This window comes from Dermacentor variabilis, chromosome 8 (assembly GCF_050947875.1).
Source record: "Dermacentor variabilis isolate Ectoservices chromosome 8, ASM5094787v1, whole genome shotgun sequence".
In the NCBI taxonomy this organism is placed as follows: domain Eukaryota; kingdom Metazoa; phylum Arthropoda; class Arachnida; order Ixodida; family Ixodidae; genus Dermacentor; species Dermacentor variabilis.
The window spans coordinates 118,143,710-118,167,387 of record NC_134575.1 but is presented as its reverse complement, the minus strand read 5'-3'; the positions used below and the strand labels follow the sequence as shown (position 1 = coordinate 118,167,387).

The window sequence follows — 23,678 nt, the reverse complement described above, 5'->3', positions numbered from 1 at the left end:
TCTCCGGGACCGGCTCACTTTCCCCGGTACTTTTCTCTCAGCGCCTTACGCTGCCTAGGAACAGTGCGACGTCCTGGCAAATTCATTGTCGCCAAAGCTAATCATATTTTAACATATGTTAACCGGACTACAAATGATATCGGCGTTTTATTATACATCATTCAGATAATATAGCCGTACGTACGTACGATTGTATAACAGGTATATAGTTGGGCTCGGGGCAACAGGGTTCGCAAATACCATCAGTTCGTGATTATTTCTTCGTTTCTTCTGCCGGCACGAAAGGTCAGCGCAACTTTTCTTTCTTGTTGCTGAGTTTACTACCAAATAACGGTGCCTAGTGGCTGCCCCTTCAGGGCACACTCCCCACAGTGCAAACCCCCGCGCCTTCGTTAATTGAGTTCTCTTATAACCGTGCGAAGTAAAAACAAAAACCTATGTTCGCAAATTCCTACCAAATTTCCGGAGAAGAAGGAAAACAAAAGAAAACAAGAAAACTGTAATTGTAGGCTGCTAAAATGCGTAATTTTAATCGTCTTCCAATATCCGCCTTATTGCCGAATTTTCTGGCTTCATTATATTCTTCTGGATGTTCACATTTCAATCTCAATTTTGGACGGTCAAGTCGAAGTATCCGTAAATAAGAATGATTATACCTCTTTTGTGCTAGCTGGCTTATCTGCGTAGTCAACTTGGTCTTTTATTGTCAAATAATTAGTAGCCATCTCGTCGTCAAAAGTCTTGCAAATGGAATAGTAGCAGGCTGAAGACTCCACTATTCACTGTCATAGCAGCAGTCAGGCCAATCTACCTTATTCGGGGAACGTTCTCCCTCGTAATCGTCTGGTGGCGGACACCTGAAACAAATTTGTTTTTATTAATAGCAATAATTGTACTGCTTTTCGAATAACAATCTAGAATGTTTACAGACTAGGAGAGTTCTATAATAAACATCTTCTTATTAGTTTTATATTATTTATGGAATATTGAATGATTTTGATCAGTCTTTGTTTAAGCATCAGTGCAATAATCCAGATTTTCAATATCGGTTTAAATTATGAGGAACAGTGAGTAGGCGTACGGTTAGAGCGGCACCTTATTAAAACCTAAACTTTTAACCATCTTCACCGCGGTATTTAAAATATCACGTGCAATAACTGTCCTACCTTTAAGGCATTTTAGGTTGCATGCATGAAATACTGTACCCGTAATGAACCAGATATTGTCCATCTGTATTGCAGGTAAGTAGCGTGCAGTCACTTGACCATAACGAGTACCCATTGGCGATTTGCTTTCCCTTATAGATACATGTCCCTGTGAATAAGAAAGACACTTTTCACTTTCAAAAATAATTGCAGAAGTTTGCGCGGGCAGAGAATACTGGCTCATTTTGGCCGGTTAGTTCCTATTGAATAAGAAGAAACCTGTTTCATCACACAGTTATGGCCACAGCAAAATATATTAAGGCAATGAACATGATTTTTACATGTTTGCTAGTATGGTGTGCATGAAATAGGGGTTTCATTGAACATTGGCAAAAGAACGTTGTTATAAGGTGAACATCTCACGCACTACGATGGCTTCAATTTTGATGTATCTGGGATGGCAATAATGAATCCAGACACGTTTATAGTCGATGAACGTGCGGGCGGGGCGCAACATTCATATGTGGCTATTAGTACAGGATGACACAGCAATATTTCGTATACCGCGAACCCGAGATGGAATGTAGGAATTAGGTAAAAATAGGTGATTTTGTACCGTTTTGAAATTATAAACAGCATGAAGCGGCAAAAGCCGCGGCACTTCCGACGTGACAAAGGGCTAGTGAAACATCTCATCTCTTAGCGCAATTTTGACCTAAAGAATGACCAAACTGATAAGATAGGATAGAGATAACTTTAATGAAGTGCCGGCAAACGACGGTTTAACGCGTCGTGACGCTGGCCAAGCATCGACCAGGGGATATACCCAACTGTGCACTACCCCAGTTGTGCCCGTTTGTAGTGGGTCATGAGGCTTGTGTTTTTCGAGCGCACCCCGGGCCTGCTGGACAGCCCATAGTTGTGAGTCCTTGTCTGCAGACTGCAGTGCACCTTGAAGTTCGGGAGGTAGCTGCCGTCGGGAACCTGGCACAGTCTCACATGATGTGCCTGCCATTTGCCCGCCGGACCCGCTGCACAAACGCCGCACAGCCCACTCGGACAGATCTCTGGGTGAAGCACGTGCACCATTGCTGGGGCGAGGAGTGACGCGGTCTGTATTTGCCATAGGATTACGGCCTCCTCCCGACTGAGTGGCGGGTGGGGAGGTGGCATTGTCCGTAGAGCTAAGCGGTAACACTTGCTTGCTTCGGCATAACTGGTCAATCTGTCCTTGGTTTCGAACCACCACATGGAACAGTCACTCTCGGGGGCGCGGAAAGTAAGCGCGCGCGCCACGAATGGGCCGTCTCGTTGTGGTTCGGTGAGGATGCACACTCGCCGGCGTGCGCCGGAAAACGCTTGATACGGACGGTGCTGCCGCAGTCTTGAAGTTGAATCTTGCCCATAATGGCGGCCGCCGGCGTGCATATTCGCCCCCTGGCAAAGTTGCGCACGGCATTCCTCGAGTCGCTGAGCACGGTGCGACACTCGGCTTCGGTGATCGCCAGAGCGATGGCAACCTCCTCAGCGCCTGTGGCGTTCGTGCACCGCACGCTTGCTGCCGTTGTCTTGGTGCCGGTAGCCGCCGCAACGACCACTGCCGCGAAGCCTTCCCGCTTGTATTCCGCTCCGTCCACGCCCCGGGCGTGCGGGTCTTGGGCGTGTTGTTAGGTGATCGCCTTGGCCCTGGCCTGCCGCCGTTCTTGGTTGTACTTTGGGTGCATGTTCTTCGGGATGGGGTCCACGTAAACTTGGGCACGCGCCTCATCTGTGATCTCGCACGGTTGCCGGCTGGGAGCTTGGGGGGTTGTAACCCAGGGACGTCAGTATACTGCAGCCCGTCTTGGTGGTAGAGAGGCGCTCGAATTGTGCGGTGAGCTTCGCCTCGGCAATTTCTTCTTGAGTGTTATCGACGCCGAGCTGCAGGAGCCGAGCCGCACTCGTGGTCTTCATTAAACCCAGCGCCGTCTTGTAAGCCCGCATGATCAGCGTGTTGATCTTGGTCCTGTCAGTGACGTGCCAGTTGAGGTAGGCCGCAACGTAGGCGATGTGACTGATCACGAACGACTAGACAAGGCGCACGAGACTGTCTTCACGCATGCCCGCCCGCCGCGTAGAAACTCGGTGTATGAGCCGGATGGCGTCCATTGCCTTGTTGGTAAGCTTCTTGATGGTCTCGTCGTTGCGGCCGCTCTTGTTGAGCAGCAGGCCTAAGACCCGGATCTTGGGAACTTCTGGGATGCGTTGCCCCGATGCAGTCACGATCTTGATGTGGTCACACTCCCGAAGGGGAGCGCGCTTCCGTCCCGGTCGAAGCGGTGTGAGGACGAAGAGCTCCGATATGGAGGGCGAGCACATTAGGCCTGTGCCGTCAAGGTGCTGCTCGATGGCGGCAACCGCTGCTCGCAGCTGTTGCTCGATGCTGGCGTCAATGCCGCCGGCCGCCCACAGGGTAATGTCGTCGGCGTAGATGGTATGCCGGACTCCGGTCCCCGCTACTGCCCTCGCTACCCAGATCATGACGATGTTAATGAGCAACAGCGAGATGACGGAACCTTGCGGAGTACCCGTACTGCCAAGCTTGTGTTCGGCGAACTTTAGGTCTCCGGCGTGCAGTTATACCCTGCAGTTGGTCAAGAAGTCTTGAATGTCAATGTAGCTCGTTACCCCCATGTTGAGTCTTGATACTTGTGCTAATATGTTTGAGTGTTTGACTTTGTCGAATGCACTTTCTATATCGAGACCCAGAAATACTTTGCTGTCTTGTGCCTTGTCGTCGATGACTTGTTTGAGTTGTAAGATGGCGTGTTGTGTGCTGAGTCTGCCCCGGAAGCCTATCATCGTGTGAGCATAGAGGCCTTCCTTCTCTAGGTATTCCTGCCACAGGTTGGCGACCACGCGCTCCAGCACATTGCCCACGCAGGACGTCAGCGAGATGTGACGCAGGTTGCCGATGTCCAGTGGTTTGCCCGATTTAAGAATCAGGATCGTTCTTGCCGTTTTCCACTGTCGGGGGAGCTTACCCGAATGCCAGCATTCATTGAAGTAATGGGTTAGGGCCTCTATCGAAGCATCGTCCAGGTGGCGTAGCATCTTGTTGGTAACGAAACCGGGGCTGGCTGCTGAGTGGGCGTTGAGCTCGTGCAGCGCTAGCCGTAGCTCTGATATGGTAATGTCTCGGTCGAGCCACGCGTTGGGCTGGCCCCGTACGGTTGGTGGGTTTCCGTTGGCGTGTCTGGCAGATACTTGGCTTCCAGGCTCCTGATCACAGTGCATTTTCCTTGTTGTGTGATGGTGTGCACGAGGCGGGCCAGGTGGTCGCGCTGGTATGACTTGGTCTTTGTTTCGTCTAAGAGGTGCCGAAATAGATTCCATGTAGAACTGCGATGCAGTTCCCTGTCAGCTCAGTTGCAGATTTAGTTCCACTGCTGACGGCACAGGAGCATGCAATGGTGTTCAATGGCCCTGTTTAAGTCAGCCACCTTGTTCCTCAATTTGCGATTCAACCGGTGCTGCTTCTAACGCGCCTGTATCGAACGTTTGGCCCCGATCAGAAGGGCCAGGCGGCTGTCCATGATGATGACGTCCTCATCTGTTTCTACGGTCTTTGTGGCCGAGCGCACTGAATCGCGGAGCTGCGCCGTCCAGGTTTCGATCTCTGTGATGTCTTGTGCTGTGGTGAGGCGCCCCTTACGGAATCCGTCCCAGTCCGTCCACTTGTGTATAATGGTATTGGTCCGTAATTGGTTGGGTAGCGTAATTTCGAGGATGTAGTGGTCACTGCCCAGGTCGACGCCCGTGTTGTGCCATGTTACTTTGCCCGTGTGGTCATTTCCTGATGAATGTAAGGTCTGGTGTGGTGTCACGTGCTACGGAGTTGCCGATGCGGATAGAATGCGCGGGGTCCGTAATTAGGACACAGTTGTGGTCCAGGGTATCCTGTAATAAGACCCGTCCCTTGGCCGTGTCCTTCACGCAACCTGACACTCGATGGGCGGCGTTGGAAGTCCCCTGCGATCAGCAACGTGTTGTCTCTGGCTTGGGTGCTGGCTCTGTGTAGTAGGGTCTTGAACTTCTGTGTTTGGTGCTTGGGGTTACTGTAGATGTTGGCGATGAACAGGCTGCCTTCCCGTTGTTCGCTTGAGATGATTTCGGTGAAGGCGTATTCCACCCTGCTGCGGCCGTGTTTGAGCTGGTGTTCGATGAACGTGAGCCCTTTGCGGACGAACGTGCAGACGCCCCGTCCCTCCGTTTGGCTAACGTGAGCGCGATACCCAGGGAGGGTGGGGGTCACCGTCGCCGTTTCTTGCAGCAGGCTAATGTAGGGTTTCTTGTTTACTGTGGTAATATGTTGTTGCAGCACTGCTTTCTTGTTGTTGTAACTGTGGCAGTTCCACTGCCAGACCGTAAGGCCCGGTAGCGATACTATTGTGGATTGGGTTTGGGACATAGTTGTGGCGAGGGTGGGGTTTGCGTCTGTTCTTGGAGGTATGGGTGGTTGGCGAATTCCGCTGAAAAGATGTGGCTGCGCACTATGGGCTTGAGGGTGTGTTCATTGAATTCAAAACGCTCTTGTATGGTGCGGAAGGACGTGGTGATCAGTCCCTCCAGCCGCACCAGTCGTTGGTCGGTCTCGGCAGCCGTGCTGGCATAGGTGTTGGCGAGCGTTTCAATTTTGGCTTCGAGCTGAATTTCCAATTGGGTCAGGTGCTTGTAATGTCGTGATGAAGTGCGTGTTCGTTTTTTTGGTGGTTGGGTCAGTGGTCTTCGCCTCCTGGGGCTCGTCTTGGGTTTTGTCCTTTGATTCTGTGCCTTGGTGCGATAGCGTGTCGGTGTTCTGCTCGGGGACAACGGTGGGTGTAGGTTCGGTGCGTGCTCGTTTCTTGGGGATTGGATCAGTGGTCTTCTCCTCCTGGGGCTCGTCTTGGGTTGTGTCCATTGATTGTATGCCTTGGTGTGGTGGTGGGTCGGTGGCGGGTGTAGGTGTCTCGGGTGACTGAGCTGGGTCCGTCCTTGGATGGGCTTGCTGTGCTTGAAGTGCTTTCTTGACCTCGGCTAGCTCTTCGGCAAGCCGGCGCGTGGTTTCTACCAGCGTCGCATTGGTTGCGCAGAGTTCGAGTTCCTTGTAGTAGGGGCTTGTAATGCACGCTTGCCAGCTGCTCGAAGTGCTTCGGCCACTAGTGGCGCTGTTGGAGCTGGCGCTTGTGCCTTTAACTTCCCCCTTGGCTACGTCAGGCCTCGTGGTGGCGTATAGGTAGAACACCCGCCTCGCGTGCAAGAGGTCCGTGGTTCGAATCCCGGTCCCGGCAATTTTCCACCGGATAAAAAAAAATCCGCGTGTTGATAAAATTGCGTAAACAGGCCTGGAATGTGGCCTGATCCCGGTAACCAGAACCGGTAACGCACTCCCTCACGAGAGCAGGATTGGCCGCCCTGGTGCAGTACTTGGCCACAACCTCCTATATAAATACAACAATCAAACGCCGGCCCTCAGTCCCCAGCAGCTGCGAAGCAACTGACCACGGCGACGGTCAGATCTGCAACGCAGCAAAGGGTGCTAAGAATCCCTGGCTCCGGACAGGCCGCCATTGGAATATGAACCTGGCGACGTTTAAAGCTAGAACGTTAACTAGTGAGGCTAGTCTAGCAGTACTATTAGAGGACAGTAAATGGTATATAATTGGGCTCAGTGAAGCTAGGAGGCCAAAAGAAGCATATACAGTGCTAAAAAGCGGGCACGTCCTATGCTAACGAGGCTTAGCGGAGAGGCAAGAACTAGGAGTTGGATTCCTGATTAATAAGAATATTGCCGGTAACATACAGGAATTCTATAGCATTAACGAGAGGGTGGCAGGTCTTGTTGTGAAATTTAATAAGAGGTACAAAATGAAGGCTGTACAGGTCTACGCCCCTACATCCAGTCATGATGACCAGGAAGACTAAAGCTTCTATGAAGACGTGGAATCGGCGATGGGTACAGTGAAAACAAAATAATCTATAATAATGGCCGACCTTAATGCCAAGGTAGGCAAGAAGCAGGCTGGAGACAAGGCAGTGGGGGAATATGGTATAGGCACTAGGAATAGAAGGGGAGAGTTATTTGTAGAGTTTGCGGAACAGAATAATATGCGGATAATGAATACCATCTTCCGCAAGCGGGATAGCCGAAAGTGGACGTGGAGGAGCCCGAATGGCGAGACTAGAAATGAAATAGACTTCATACTCTGCGCTAACACTGGCATCATACAAGATGTGGACGTGCTCGGGAAGGTGCGCTGCAGTGACCACAGGATGGTAAGAACTCGAATTAGCCTAGACCTGAGAAGGGAATGGAAGAAACTGGTACTTAATAAGCCGATCAATGAGTTAGCGGTAACAGGAAAAATAGAGGAATTCCAGATCAAGCTACAGAACAGGTATTCGGCATTAACTCAGGAAAAGGACCTTAGTGTTGAAGCAATGAACGATAATCTTGTGGGCATCATTAAGGAGCGTGCAATTGAAGTCGGTGGTAACTCCGTTAGGCAGGAAACCAGTAAGCTATCGCAGGAGACAAAAGATCTGATCAAGAAACGCCAATGTATGAAAGCCTCTAACCCTACAGCTAGAATAGAACTGGCAGAACTTTCTAAGTTAATCAACAAGCGTAAGACAGCTGACATAAGGACGTATAGTATGGATAAAATTGAACAGGCTCTCAGGAACGGAGGAAGCCTAAAAACAGTGAAGAAGAAACTAGGAATTGGCAAGAATCAGATCTATGCGTTAAGAGACAATGCCGGCAATATCATTACTAATATGGATGAGATATTTCAAGTGGCTGAGGAGTTCTATAGAGATTTATACAGTACCAGTGGCACCCCCGACGATAATGGAATAGAAAATAGTCTAGAAGAAATCGAAATCCCGCAGGTAACGACGCAAGAAGTAAAGAAAGCCGTGGGAGATATGCAAAGGGGGAAGGCAGCTGCGGAGGATCAGGTAACAGCAGATTTGTTGAAGGACGGTGGACTGATTGTTCTAGAGAAACTGGCCACCCTGTATACGCAATGCTTCATGACCTCGAGCGAACCGGAATCTTGGACGAACGCTAACATAATCCTAATCCATAAGAAAGGGGACGCCAAAGACTTCAAAAATTATAGGCCGATCAGCTTACTGTCCGTTGCCCACAAAGTGTTTACTAAGGTAATTGCAAATAGAATCAGGAACAGCTTAGACTTCCGTCAAGCAAAAGACCAGGCAGGATTCCGTAAAGGCTTCTCAACAATAGACCATATTCACACTATCAATCAGGTGATAAAAAAATGTGCGGAATATAACCAACCTTTATATATAGCTTTAAATGATTACGAGGAAGCGTTTTATTCAGTCGAAACCTCAGCAGTCATGGAGGTTTTGCGGAATCAGGGTGTAGACGAGCCATATGTAAAAATACTGAAAAATATCTATAGCGGCTCCACGGCCACCGTAGTTCTCCATAAAGAAAGCAACATAATCCCAATAAAGAAAGGCGTCAGGCACGGAGATACGATCTCTCCAATGCTATTCACAGCGTGTTTACAGGAGGTATTCAGAGAACTGAATAGGGAAGAATTGGGGATAAGAGTTAATGGAGAATACCTTAGTAACTTGCGATTCGCTGATGATATTGTCTTGCTTAGCAACTCAGGGGACCAATTGCAATGCATGCTTACTGACCTGGAGAGGCAAAGCAGAAGAGTGGGTCTAAAAATTAATCTGCAGAAAACTAAAGTAATGTTGAACAGTCTTGGAAGAGAACAGCAATTTATAATTGGTAGCGAGGCACTGGAAGTGGTAAGGGAATACATCTACTTAGGGCAGGTAGTGACGGCGGATCCGGATCATCAGACGGAAATAATCAGAAGAATATGAATGGGGTGGGGTGCATTTGGCAGGCATTCTCAGATCATGAACTGCAGGTTGCCGTTATCCCTCAAGAGAAAAGTGTATAATAGCTGTGTCTTACCAGTACTCACCTACGGGGCAGAAACCTGGAGGCTTACGAAAAGGGTTGTATTTAAATTGAGGACGACGTAACAAGCTATGGAAAGAAGAATTATGGGTGTAACGTTAAGGGATAAGAAAAGAGCAGATTGGCTGACGGAACAAACGCGAGTTAATGACATCTGAGTTGAAATCAAGGAAAAGAAATGGGCATGGGCAGGACATGTAATGAGGAGGGAAGATAACCAATAGTCATTAATGGTTACGGACTGGATTCCAAGGGAAGGGAAGCGTAGCAGGGGGCGGCAGAAAGTTAGGTGGGCGGATGAGATCAAGAATTTTGCAGGGATGGCATGGCCACAATTAGTAAATGACTGGGGTTGTTGGAGAAGTATGGAAGAGGCCTTTGCCCTGCAGTGGGCATAACCAGGCTGATGATGATGATAATAATGATGATGATGATGATGACATACGCATAATCGCAACTATATTGACCGATGTCGGCGGAAAAGAGCTTCGTTTAAGAGCGGCACACATGTACACATTGACACATACTCAGTGAGTGAAGTTGCCCCGATGGCTCACTTGGGGTGCTGTTCCCTCAGCACAGCCAGCCCAATGCTCTAAATATTCGACCATGGTCTACTCAGTGGCGCAGGTTGGCGCGAAAATGGTTAGATACAACACACAAACATTGAGATACATGTAAAAAGTCGCAGGAAACTCCGTCAATTAATGCTAAAGCATTAAAACAATACAGAGACTACCACTGTGAACACACTGAAAGGCGAATATTAACCAACAATAATTAGCGTTTGTACTGTGGAATCGCCTTCACAAAGCAAGATGGTGCTTTTGTGGTCTTGTGCACAAAGGGCGGTAAGCGCAATGTGCCCGGATCTCACTTGCACGCAAGAATGAGTTACTGGAACTTGGTAGAGCTTTAGAAGTTCCATGTGGCGTGGAAATGATGCAAGGTAAGGAAATTTGGACGGATACTGGCTGCTTTTGAGCAAAATTATAAATGGTTTCGTGAAATGTGTTTGCTGTTGTCTTCCTATCAGTGTATTCGTATTCTTATGAATTTGTCTGTTTTCTGTTGCATCTGCGTGACCCTATCTTTAACAGCTAGTACGTGTTTACACTATTGGAAATACAAATAATTTCGCACTTCGAGTACACCATCTGGAAATTTGTGTCTAGCTGAAAATATTGCCTCGTGGACTCGCGTGCTACAATGCATAAATATCAATATTCGCTTTAGGTTTTGGTTTCGTTCCATGTAATTTATGTCATTTACTTACATGCTGAAGACCTGGAAAATGAAAGAAGCTAGTGGTAGGACCCCCATATGTAGTGCTCAGCAATGGAAACGCGATGCTCCGACAGCGTGGTGGCCGGCGCTTTTTCGCCACCCGTGAACGCAAAGTTGTTGCTGAGGAGGCCGAATGCAGTTATGATGCATGAAAAAGATTTTCGCTTTCATGTGACAGAAAAGACAATCACCGCCCCTTCCAGTCCATGAACATGGTCGAACCGCGCAATTGTGTTAGTTACACCGAGTGTTCCACCATGCAAGTCAAACTTGGCAAGCAGTCTATATTGTAAATCTTTTGCCTCACCAGTCCTTCACCTTATTTTCCCTTTTGCTTGCATCGCGCGGTGAGAATGCATTAGGAGCCCTGCCGTTTATGCTCGCCATTATTGGCGCGCAGCTCGGGATTGGCCCTACGACGACAAGCCCGTTCACGAGCCAACTCTCGCTCACGCTCGCGTTCGGCAGCTTCTTCCTCAGAAGTACATACTCCTAGTGGTCTTCCTATAGTTGTAGCAGGGATTTAAACTCCGGAACCAGTCATCGAAAGCTCCGTATATTAGGCGCAAGGCCCACCATTGGAGATGCAGGCGGTGTAGTCGTTTTGACGATTGGTTGGATTTGTCCGTGATGGATGCGGCTGCCGGCACTTCTTGCTGGCAAAAGAAGTTCTGGCAGCCACGCGCTCTTAGTATCGTGTTTCCATCGTTGGTCACGGTTCGTTAGCCGCCAACCACCACCATAACATTTGTTTATTTCTTTTCGCTGCACGTTAGAATCAATCATCGATAAATTCAATGCCAATCTGGGTCCATCGCTGAAGATGCATCGTTTGATAACCGCATAAGATTCGCGTATAGATAGCATCCTCACTGGGAAAAAGAGGTCACTCTGACCCTTTCCCCCTGTTTAGCACTTCTTTTCCTCTCCCACTAGGTCACGTGGCACTTTTTTTAGCGAAGTCCGGCAACGACGCCACCGGGTACGCGTAAAAAGTTTCGCTCTAAAATGCGTCATCTCAGTGTCACCAGCGCCCACCGGTGGCACATGAAAGTACCGATCGCAATGTTGTACGAGTATTGCGTTTCAATCGCTGAGCGCTGTACAGGAAAAATTATTCGATACGCAATACTGGTTCATATTTATACAATGCCGTGCGCGGAATGCTTGGTTATAGAAAGGATTCCTGGTTATTCCTGGAATTCCTGGTTAGCTGACAATTGACAAGAACAGTGCTTTGCAAGGAGTTAATGTGATTAGCGTTGAAGCAATGCAACCGCACACCATATTTCAACAGCCCGAAGGTCTTATGTATCAACCGTATGTGTAGCTAGGTTCCTCTCTCGCACATCCTTCTCGACATGCAGCGCCATTTAGCGGGAAAAGCACGCAGTCCGTGCTTGGGCCCGACAACGTAAAACTATTCCAATTTGTTTTTATTCCAATCTCCTGACGTCAAATTTGCGTAACCGCCGACGCAAGCACCGGGCGGTCATCCGCAGGGTTGTCAGAACAGACCAATCAAACGCTCTCCTCGTTCATAGGAGGTCACTTTTGTCTGCTTTAAAAACGAATATCATTGCCTCCAGTCAGCGGCTTGCCTTATCTAATTGGGTGACAAGCGGCGAGGAGCGCGCTCAAGTGGAGAGGGATTCCATAGGGCCGAAACACTGCACTGAAAGTCGATAACCAGATGAAGAAGGTGATGCCGGCTTCTGCGATTGGTCCGCTTTCCTTGCTTACCTTGCGGTGGCTGGTCGAAAATCGTGGTGGCATGCAATGGAAGCTTAAAGATAACGCTAAAACAGATGCTCACCAAAGAAGAGCTGGCATAATGAGGTCGCAACCGTGCCGAAAGTGCTCGAAAACTTTACATGGCCACGCAAGAAGTTTTATTATACGCAAATAAACCCGTGCTCTCCTGCAGGTGCGAGTATCCAGCACCTGAACGATCTGCGTCAGCCATTTTTTATTCCTTTCGGAAAGGGGCAGCCTGCGGCTATTCAGAAGAAAATTCAGTTTTGTTCGGCATATTAATGTATTTTTAATGTGTGCACGTCACTTTTACGCTGCGAGTTTTTGCGGTTTTCTGACGTCGCGTGCAGGCAGATGAAGTGGATGCAGCCCGAAAACTTTTGACCAATAGCCGGGGGCTAATGGCGAACAGGCGTCGTATCAGAAACAACTATTTTTATTTTTCCGGTCAAATCAAGCATAATCAGTGTGTACACGTCATATCAGATGGGGAGGTATCGCCGTTTTCATGACGTCGCGTGACAGACAGGTGAAGCGGGGGTGGTCCACAAAAGTTTTTGACCAATCATGGACGGCTGATTGCAGAATTGGAATAGAAAAATTTGGAATAGTTTTACGTTATAGCGCCCCTTGTCTGAACACCATATCGATGATTTAAGTCCACACTGCATGGGAGAAACTTTAAATCAGTTCTGTTTTTTTTTTCATTTAACAGACGAACATAATCGGCGATGCAAGTTGCCGTCAATGAGGTAAAATGGCTATCGATCCATACTGAGTTTCCAGATTAGGCATCAACGTGGGTTATTGAAATGCGCCTCTTGCAGAGTATCACGGACGCAAGCACCCATGTCGCCATCAAATGGCTTCGTTGAATATCAGCCCATGACCATTGGCACATTGCCATTCGCATAAGTTGAACCGATGATCCCTTTTGAGCCCAGTTACATGAGGATAGCAGCCGGTTGCTCCATATTTTAGACCTCTAACTACCCTATGTAGAGGAAGTCTTGACATTCACCTTCAGTACTTCCAGGCAATGAACAAGCGTAACTTAATGGGCGAAAAAATGTCTTTCAAGACATCGGCCAAAGATCAGAAAGTTTCAATTGACTGCCATGACAGGAAAATCCCTTCTAACAACATATGCATTATCAACCTATGACAGAGAGGAAGTGCGTGTGCGCGCGCGAGGGAGAGACAGGGTGTGTGTGCGATAGAGAGTGTGCGTGTGAGAGAATATGTGTGTGTGTAAGGGAGGGAGTGCGTCTGTGAGCGAGTGAGAGAGAGTGTATGCGTAGGTACATGCGAGGGAAAGAAAGAGCGTGTGTGTGCGTGAGAAGGAGAGTGTGCGTGTGGATCTGTGTATGGGTATTGTGTGTGTGAGTGTGTGTGTGTGTATGAGTGCGTTTCTTTCTTTACACCTACTCTCGGAAGCCAATTGCATACATAATTATTTAAGCCCGTATTCAAATCTACGCGGCGACAATAAATGACATCGCACTTCAAGCATTCGCTTTCTGAAAGCGAAACGGTCATAAAATTAAAAGCGCATGAGGCGTCAAAAGCGCGGCTTCAGATTTCGTCACGATGGTGCTATCACCATCGTCATTGCCTAGCTGGTACCATTCGTTATCTTCTTTCCTGGGTGGCAGCGCATTGTCTCCATGCCAGTAACGCGCTAAATCTGCACCATCATCATGTCGTGCATCATCGTGCATCACTTCAGCGACCAAGCAAGCTTTCGGCGGCACACGCTCGCTGCTATATTGATATTAACGCTTCAAACTGCTTGCCTTCGTAACAGCAACGTGATTAAATATTGAAAGTAGACTGATCGCAAGGAACATGCTAACGAAGCAATACTATTTATAACAATATCACAAAAGGCTTGACGCGGTCCGGTCGACTTTACAGATATTCTTTTTCAACGTCAGTTATACTTTCATAGAGTTTAGTTGCAAAATGTTGTTCGCGGGGCTCTTAAAGAAGCATGTTGAATTCAAAATTTCTTCTCTCAGCGAGATAATCGCGAGGACTGGTTCCGAACTGCTCATTTGGTTCAGTTACCTCGATCAATTATTGTAAAGTTAAGTACCGTACCTTCGTTCATTACGCAAGTAACTGCTCAATTTACTATCTAGAGGTTCCAATTTCAAAACACAAATAATAACATGATGCCACTAGGCCTTCTACGGATTTCATTATTTATTTGGTGCGGTTGCAAACAGACGGCATGTTCATGATGCTGCAGGCTTCTTATAGGACAAGTCTGAAAACTTTTAAAGGTAAACTTCGCGGAAGTTAGGTTCATGAGCGCAAGCGCATGTGCCAAACCGTGTACCTCTTCCTCTACGTTCGATTCTCCTACATTATGCGGAAGCACTTCAGTACTACAGTACATCACGCACGGTGTGCGAGAACGTTGTGCGGGGGCCGACTAGATTTGTGAGCGTTGGTGGCATCAAGCTCGATTTCTTGGCGTTTTCGGGAATAAGAAATTCACCGAAGGTTACGATACTCCCTAATGCGAAATTTGAGCGCAGCTCTAAACGCGTTTTTATTTCGCGATATATTAGCCGGTGCGGGCAATCAATCTCGTGCGGCACGTTGGAAATGGAGCGAAGTGTGGCAAGACGGTCTTAATAATCGGGAGATCGAGAGAGCGAGCGCGACGGTGACGCGCGGGCGCGATTCAGTGCAGCCTGCGCCGACACACCTGCGCTAATGCAGCGCTTTGTTTTGACGTGCTCGCGGCATGCCTTATCGATGGCGTTGTCAGCAAAGAGACGACGCGCGCTACTCTGGATCTATCGCGGTGCGGACATCGCCGCTGAAAACCCCGTACGCACTAGCGGTAAAACTGGCGCGGCGCGTCGCCAGCGTTAAAACGCAGCTGCGCCAGAGCGGCCGCACCAGGTGGCGGCGAGCCGCTGCGGCAGTGCCGTGCCAGCATAAAAATCTCGCCTTGTCTTTGTAGGTTCGAGATGTCGCGCGCTTGTTTGTTCGTCTTCGAAAACCTCTCAATCTCTAAAAGTAGCGCCAACCACTTCCCTCCTCCTCCGCTCGGCGCGGCCTCGCCGGTGGCGCCGCCCACGCTGGCCCTGCCGTAGCAGACGACCGCTAACACGCTACCGGAGGAAATCCGCGGCAAAGTTCGTTCGAGCCCTGCAAAGCAGTTTCTTCAATCGAGATCTTCCTTCCCCAGTCGGCAACTGGCCTTAAGAATGCCGTGTTGGAATTGTGGAAACTATAGAGAAAAGGATCATAATTTAAGGCGTAAAGCACGCGCACGTTGAGAGTTCGTGTTGCTCAAACACGAAACATGCACGCGGCGCGCTCAAACACGCGCGTACTTGACAGAGTTTCATGTTTTGACATCGTGAATGTATGTGTACGTGGTTTCGTAGGTTCACATACAGTGCATATGACGCACGCGATACCTATTTACTTAATGGGACAGATAAAAATGCTAACGTTAAGTAGTAAAAACGGTAATCCTTATCAGCGGACGTGCGGTCCTTTGCGGCCTTTCTCGGCCATTACAATCCTGCACACAAAACGTGCGAGTAGCCGCTGCTCATGCCTCCAACATTGTGGACGCGTCAGGCAGCTGCCGGGACAGAGGCGAAATTCAAGAAGCCTGTTGAGAGATTCCTCCTTGGTCTTCCCTAATTCTCCTCGCACGGGCGTGGTATGTTGCAGCAGTCGCGGGGCCCTTTTTTCGTTGCGGGTTGTTTTGGTAATCGCGAGGATAGATTGCTTTTTTTTTTATAAGTACTACTCCGGGCAGGAGAGCCCATGTAAAGGCTAACAGAGGCCTCTGGAGATGACGTGACATTACAAGTGCTCCCGTTACCGCTTTGCTGTCCTGGAGGCGCCGTAAATAATACGAAATAATGACACGTTATTACAACTAGTAAATAAAATCTAATAAAGAAATACAATCACGCCGAGGTGCCAACTTCTCGCGCAGAGCTACCGCGCCCGCGCGAGAATTACGAAAGGCCAACGAGGAATCAAAGTAATCAAATCAACTACGATCAAAGTGCACGTTAAACATCCCCAGGCGACCTAAGTAGAGTTATCTGGAGCCGTCCACTACGATCTGCTTCATAGCTTTAATTGTTTCGGGACGTTAAAAACGTTAATCACCACAAACCAAATCAACACATGCGGGCATACATTCGAAGCTAAACGACCGCATCCATAAGGCGTAGTAAGCCTTGCAAAAGCGTCAAGAATATGCTAACTTCTCGTGGAGCTCAAAACATAGCATGAATAAAGTCACTCTTGTGTCACAGGCCAGGTGCAGATGCGTAAACTTCCGCCGCACGACGAAACTACATGAAACAAAGAGAGCACATTTGAAAAAAAGTCAACTTAAACGCGCTAAAAGCGCGCACAGCATGAGCACACACACTCTTTTGAAGCGGCAGGCGGGAACGCATGAAACTAGGCTCAAAGCAGAGGTTGTGAGGAACCGTGGCACTTCACTAAGACTTGCGTTTTTTGCCACTTTCTCAAAGTCAACCCGCCCGATCCTATGTATCCACACTTCTCTTCTTTGAACCGCCGTGGTTGCTCAGTGGCTATGGTGTTAGGCTGCTGAACACGAGGTCGCGGGATTGAATCCCGGCCACGGTGACCGCATTTCGATGGGGGCGAAATGCGAAAGCACCCGTGTACTTAGATTTAGGTGCACGTTAAAGAACCCCAGGTGGTCGAAATTTCTGGAGTCCTCCACTACGGCGTGCCTCATAATCAGACAGTGGTTTTGGCACGTAAAACCCCTAAGTTATTTTTTTTTGTTCTCTTTCTGCGTTGGCGCTCGCCGGATGCAAAAAGAAAGAAGCCCTTTGCTGTCGCTGTGTCGGTTGCGGGTACCGAAGGCGCAGCAGCGCGGCATCACAATTAAGTTCTCGCCCCAACACACTCGATTTGTTCCGCTCACGCACTCGATCGGTTCGTTTGCGCGTAATTTCCTCGCGCAGGGCCAACAGTGGCGGTCGGAGCGCGCTGGAAAGAAAAAAAATATACAACAGCATGGCGGCTGCTTCCACGTGACACAGATTCGCCAATGGGGAAGTGAAGGAGGCTGGTGTGACAGGAGGCGTGGCGGAGGAAACGTCGGGGAGAGCGGAGGGCGGAAAGATCTAAGAATGACGCTGCTTTTGGAAAATTGAAGGGTTTTACGTCTGCTGACAGGTCGGCACAGTGTTTACGTTCTTCATGCTTCGTTCCAAATGCCAGTCATGTGTTACGAAGATGACAATGTCGTCGCCACTGATCATAATCCTGTTGGTGTGCTCTCTTCTATGGTGGCGTCGCTGCGTTCCAAAGTCAAGACGAATGAGGCACTGGGTGTCGCCTCCACGTCCTTGTATTCAGGGTCCGTTTGGTCGCACATAATCGGATACGGTGCGCTGTATCCAAAAACATTTGCATCAGGACGTCTTCGTTTAGGCTCATCATTGTAAAAAGTAATTGCCAGATGGTGTAGATCGAAAACAAAAGCAAACAAACAAAATTCAGCGAATCGCTCTACTCGGCGCTACGCTGCAAGCTTATTCTTTTTTCCAGGTCTCATTTTTCTTGCAGCAGATTTGCACCCACTTGTCAACTGAATAAAGTTTTGTGTGGTATTTCTCGCCATGCTGCTCCGAAGCGGGGCTTCGCCGTTCCTGAATTCAGCGTTCGGAGCGTGAGCGAGTGAGCCAGCTGCTGTAGAAATGCCTATATATTCTTTATGCGACATTACTGATGCTGGGTTAGAACTTAAACAATGGCACCACGCTTGACAATCGATGAAAGAAAAGCCATCATGTTGATGGGGCGCACCATGACACAAGGGGCCATATCGTCGCCTGCGAGTCGTCCATTGGCAACTGTTAACACTGTTAACAGAGTGCTCCACGCTTTTCACAAGGAGCGCCGGCTTGCTGATGCTACCCGTCTTAGACCAGAATGTGCTACAACCAATGAATAGGACTGACTTATCGTAGTAGCGTCTGTTGAAGAACACTTTCGCAGCATCCGGTAAATTTTTTATACTCTGGGATTGTGCGTTTCCACGCGGACCATAGGTCGTTGGCTTCATTGAGATAGGATAAAAAGCAGAATTGCTGCTCACAGAACCAAGCTTGAAAAAGAAACACAGCGATCAGCGCATGGACTTCGCTTCCGTTGTCCAAAACTGGACACCAAACAACTGGCGCCCCGTTTTTCAGCGACGAAGCCACCTTCTGTACACGCTGGTCCCGCAGGCAATGTGTTCGCCGTCCAGAAAGCAGCCGGTAATATTGATTTTCTAGCGGTTTCGTGCCGCAAATATTGCATTAGCGGGCAAAAATTGTCTGCATGATGTTTTAGGCCAAGAAAGAGAGATAGAAAATGAGTACGTCCTTTTATGAGAGACAAATTACAGTCATGCTGACACCGAGACATAGAGCCTTCGTACTAATTGGGGTAATTAATGAAACTATCACTATAATGACAATATATCTGTATATGTTGTATTTGGGTTTGAGGATGAGGAATTCTGGTGTGTACGCCTCTAGACAGGAGTATTGTAGCAACGTTAATTTAATGCTTGGTATTTGAGCTTCTTCGAATGCCGCGGCTTATCAGTGCTGAAGGCATGTACGGTTTATCACCCAGGGATTACGAAAGGTACGTCTGCAATGTTCGCTCCAGTGGGCGCACGTCAGTCATCGTGTGGGGAGCAGTGAATTATCAAGGCCTAAGAGCGCTCCAGAGGCTTAAAGGGCTGATGACGGGCAGCAGCTTGCACAGATGTATTAGAAACGGTTGTTTTACCTTACGTACTGGGCAGGCCCTTTCCATACGGGCTTTCAGCAGGATGGGGCGTCCATTCGCGCAGCCACTAAAGTTCGAGAGCTTCTTGACAGCCTCAGCGCAATGGCCTTAGACTGATCTGCCAGAAGCCTGGGCCTCAATATTATTAAAAATGTATAGGGTCTGATGAAAAAAAAAATCTTGCCGAATAGCCTGGCGTGACAAGATGCAATTCAGACGACTTGTGGGGTGCTGATGAAAAGGAGTGGGCACGTCTGCGGAATGATCTCACTCTTGTGGACCACATTTGCGAGTTTCTCCCTGCGAGAATTCAGAGCGTAAAGCTGTCTGGTGGAGCTGCAGCTTGATATTAGTTTCCCTCACTGCACCCTTCTGTGGCACCAATGACAAACACTACGACGAGGTTCATGGTTATATTGCGCTTAGTTTTACACTGACGATATTGAGTGAAAGACAGGACGTGGACGCACGTAGCATACGTTGTGCTAGGTACGTCCACGTCCTGTCCTTCACGCAATATCGCCATTGTAAAACTAAGCGCAATATAACCATGAACGTTCCCTAACTAGCCCCCTTCATTGCTGCACTACGACGAGGGTTCAGCAGTGGCTAAGCAGCCTCTTCCTCGAACTTTGTGGTAGTCTCAGCATTGACAGCGTTCCCTCATGAAACGTACGAGGAAATGCTTCCAATTAGCACTCATACATGTTGTGCTTTTATTCGGCAGCGTTATTGTGGTACCTATATGTCTTTATTTCAATCAATCTCCTATGTTCAGGATATTTAGGCACCATTTTTCTGCATGTGCTATCGAAACCTCCCATTATTCGCAATTAACGCATCGTTGGCGAGTTGATCGACGACTAATAAAAGGCGAAACTAGGTTTGTGAAATTATCTCCTAACAGGCGGCAATAAACGCAATGCGCTATTCAAAATCCACGGCGCGATGGTCTGATATATGTGCCACGCAATGGCGGGATGATGACACCACGCACTGAGAAAAAGACTGCAGTATAAGGGCCGCCGAGCCCTGCGATTCCGCGCGTTTTTTTTTTGTTTTGTTTTCGGTGCTAGACCGTTGACTGCGTTCCTGACGGCCAAAGTAGTTGCTGCAGCCGCAGCGATAAACAAGCAGAAAAAGTGCAACGCCGGCGAGTCATTGCGCTGCGCATCCTCCGATGTGGCCTATTTCGAACTGTTGATGTCGCACGTGCCGTTCCGAGTGCGACGCTCCGTTGTTCTAGACATGAGTGTTTAACTCCGTTAAACACACACACGCACGCACGCACACACACACACACACACACACACACACACACACACACACACACACACACACACACACACACACACACACACACACACACACACACACACACACACACACACACACACACACACACACACACACGCACGCACGCACGCACGCACACACACACACACACACACACACACACGCACGCACGCACGCACACACACACGCACGCACACACACGCACACACACGCACACACACGCACGCGCACACACGCACGCACACACACACACGCACGCACGCACGCACGCACGCGCGCACGCACGCGCGCACTGAGACATGCCGAAAACTGCGTGAAGTTTCGGAAAAGAACGCTAATGGCATTAAGGGCGCAAATTCAAGTAGGCTGGTCGTTCCTTGCACCAGCAGTGAGACGTGTACAACATCTGCAGCGCAACAAGCAGCTTCTGAATTGTCCCGGTCACGTAGGGGAGCAATCGTGGCAACTTGGTTCGAAGACAAGACGAGAGTGCCTTGATACAGCCTTGGGCGACTGATGAGCACCTGTCACGGCCAGGACAGAACGTCTCCAATAATAGGACAACTGGTTTGACAGCGTAGCTGACGGGAGATGTACACATAACGATCCGGTTCGGCTGTCACATTGTGGAGCAAACTTTCCATGAAGTCTTGCATAAGAGCAAGACTATCATAACAAGGGAACTGGGTCAACGGTGAAAGAAAGTGAAGGCTGATCCTGGTTGCTGCGATCTTTAATTTGTGAAGTTACTGGCCACGTAAAAACGACTGAACTGCTCGCACTCTTCAGCGTGCAGAGCAACTTCCCAACGCGGAACGATTTCGGAGGCAACTGGGTTATGCAGAATTATGATTTCAATACCATGCACTTGTCGACGTTAATAAAGACATATACATGGTGAATCGTCCATGGTAGCCCGAGTGCCAGTATTGTACGCGTACATAAAAAATCGGAGAACATCATCACGTTTTGATTGATCAGATTCAAGGAACATTTCTACCATGCCGCAAGAAGTGCGCATGAATCCTTATGGAAGGTGCTAAATCTGAGGGTTGTGCGGTGACTAGCGCGGCATGCTATGGGTCGTCCATAAAAAAAACATCGCACAAGACACGCATTGATTCAAAAGTTCTTAAAGCCAACTTACCATCCTGAAATGTCACACTCTTTTCCCGCTTGTGGGCACTTACAGCAGTGAGCAGAATAGCTGCCATGAACGCCAAGGTAGTAACCACTGATAGTTTGTAGTTCATACCTCAACTGTCAATATCTTGGTACAACCGCTGTGCAAAAGAAAATAGTATTCTGCTTAATGCACACACTTCCACTTATACGAAACATATCTTTTTTTTTTTGTAGCTGCGATAGGCTTTCGCAAAAAGCAATTCCTTTTAAGTGTATCTCTTCTTTTGAGATAAGTTAGGTTGAGGTTATCCAGAGCCACACGTTTGTTTAACTAACGAACCAGCGAAATGACAGACCTTTAAAAACAGCAAATCTTGCTTTAGCTTATGCATCTTGTAAAACGCTCCATTATTTTTCATTTTGCTGCTTAGCCGCAGAGAGTTTCCGAAACACAAAAGTGCGAATTTGAACTCAACTTATCAAATGCGACGTTCACAGTCTGAAAGTAGGCATTTAGAGAGCTATCTTTATCTCTACTGACACAATATTTTCAGTACACCAAGGAAGAGAGTAATGCGTAGAAAAGCGGAGTACCTTGCGGTAATTTCTGCGCAACTGAATAAAATTGGGCTAGTTTTCTTCATGAATTCTGCACCCGTCGTGGTTGCTTAGTGGCTATGGTGTTGGGCCCCTAAGCACGAGTTCGCGGGATCGAATCCCGGCCATGGCGGCTGCATTTAGATGGGGGCGAAATGCAAAAACACCCGTGTACTTACATTTAGGAGCACGTTAAAGATTGACGCTCTTTGGCCATACCTGGCCCTTGCGCCAACATACATCTAATGTTCATGTTAAAAAACCCCAGGTGCTCCAAATTTCCGTAGTCCCCCACTACGGCGTGCCTCATATAATCAGAAAGTGGTTTGGCGCGTAAAATCTTCTAATTTTTTTAGGCATTCAGCAAAATATGTCTGTACAGGTGTTAATATGTCGCGTTTGACTTTTCAAGCAGCCGCGATATCACGCAACTACACAGCAATCCGTGTGGAAGTAGTCACAATTAAATTTTTTGCTGACCCTTTTCGTGGAGATACCGTGGGCGTTGTGAAGTTTGATCACATGGTGACCGTTCATTGCTTGCCTCAACTGCCCCCCTTGCATCCGCGTTTACAATCAGTGCTTATGAAGCCCATGCTGCTTAGAAAACCTCGGTTTCGGGAGATATCATAGACAATGACTGGGTGGACAACACAAAACTTCGGTCACAGCTTCCGAAAAGATGCAAAAGAACTTTGGAAGCTGGTTAAGCTTTATCAAGGCGGCGCGAGCAGCGTATATTGTGCATGTTTTAAAAGCGAGGCTAAATATATATTCGAAGCAATCCAAACTTTCCGCTCATGAATTGAGTAGATTTACGGTGTTTTGCTCTTCGTTTTTTATTAAGCAAATATTTTGAAGCAGCGGCTCCTCACGTTTCTGTCTCAGTCAATTTCCTTGGTGTGGTCACTATCTGGATTGTTTCTGCCCAATCGCTCAAGGGTGTACTCACTTCCAATAGACTTGTTGTTGCTGTGAACAAGGCTTGAAACAGCTGTTTTCTACATTGTAGTACCATGTATCAAAGATGTATTATTGCTAGTAATTCGCTGACTCTTTTGGACCGTCATGAAACGTTCAGCTTCGACTATTCATGTGCTATCGGTGTAGTCCGTCATCTTTTGTGCGTACACGGTGCGTATATGTTCAAATGTGTGCCCATTCACTTTTTGACACGTTAGCAATAGAGCGGCCGTAAGATTCCGTGCCAATTGAGGGTAGATATATGTAGGTACTGCGCGCGAAACGTGCTATACCACGAAGCGGCGCTACTGCCTTTGAAACTGTTTAACGAGCGGTACTCACTCTTTGCTACCGTTTCGGGCCTGAAGCACTTTGTTTGAAGGTTAGCGATTCAACGCTGGCCGATGAACAAATTTCTGTATCCCCGAAAAAAGCCGTACATCTCGAAGTGCCGGTAACATGTACGGACTTTTGCAGCAAAGGTCCGCGAACATGACTGCGCCCATTCATTCCACTCCTTAATATGCGAGTCACTATTTTTCCTGCCACACGTCTTCATTCCACATGATTGAATCTGGCATAATTGGAGCACTGTGCGTTAGCAAAAACTTAGTTGCATTTCCGACAGCTTATCGCACAGAAGCAAGGTGGAAGCGGTAATGGTTTCGTATTCTTGCGCAGTCGCTGAGGCGACA

General features: G+C 48.3%; 1 long non-coding RNA gene across 1 annotated transcript in view; it reads right to left on the bottom strand.

Annotated features, from left to right (window-relative positions):
- Positions 1-503: 503 nt before the first annotated feature.
- LOC142591250 (uncharacterized) overlaps positions 504-23,678 on the bottom strand; it is a 39,967-nt gene continuing 16,792 nt past the window's right edge. The window contains exons 2-4 of the long non-coding RNA XR_012830417.1: positions 21,446-21,581; positions 1,206-1,314; positions 504-857 (exon numbers count right to left, since the gene is read on the bottom strand). This is a non-coding gene — a long non-coding RNA (uncharacterized LOC142591250). The remainder of the gene's footprint in view (positions 858-1,205; positions 1,315-21,445; positions 21,582-23,678) is intronic.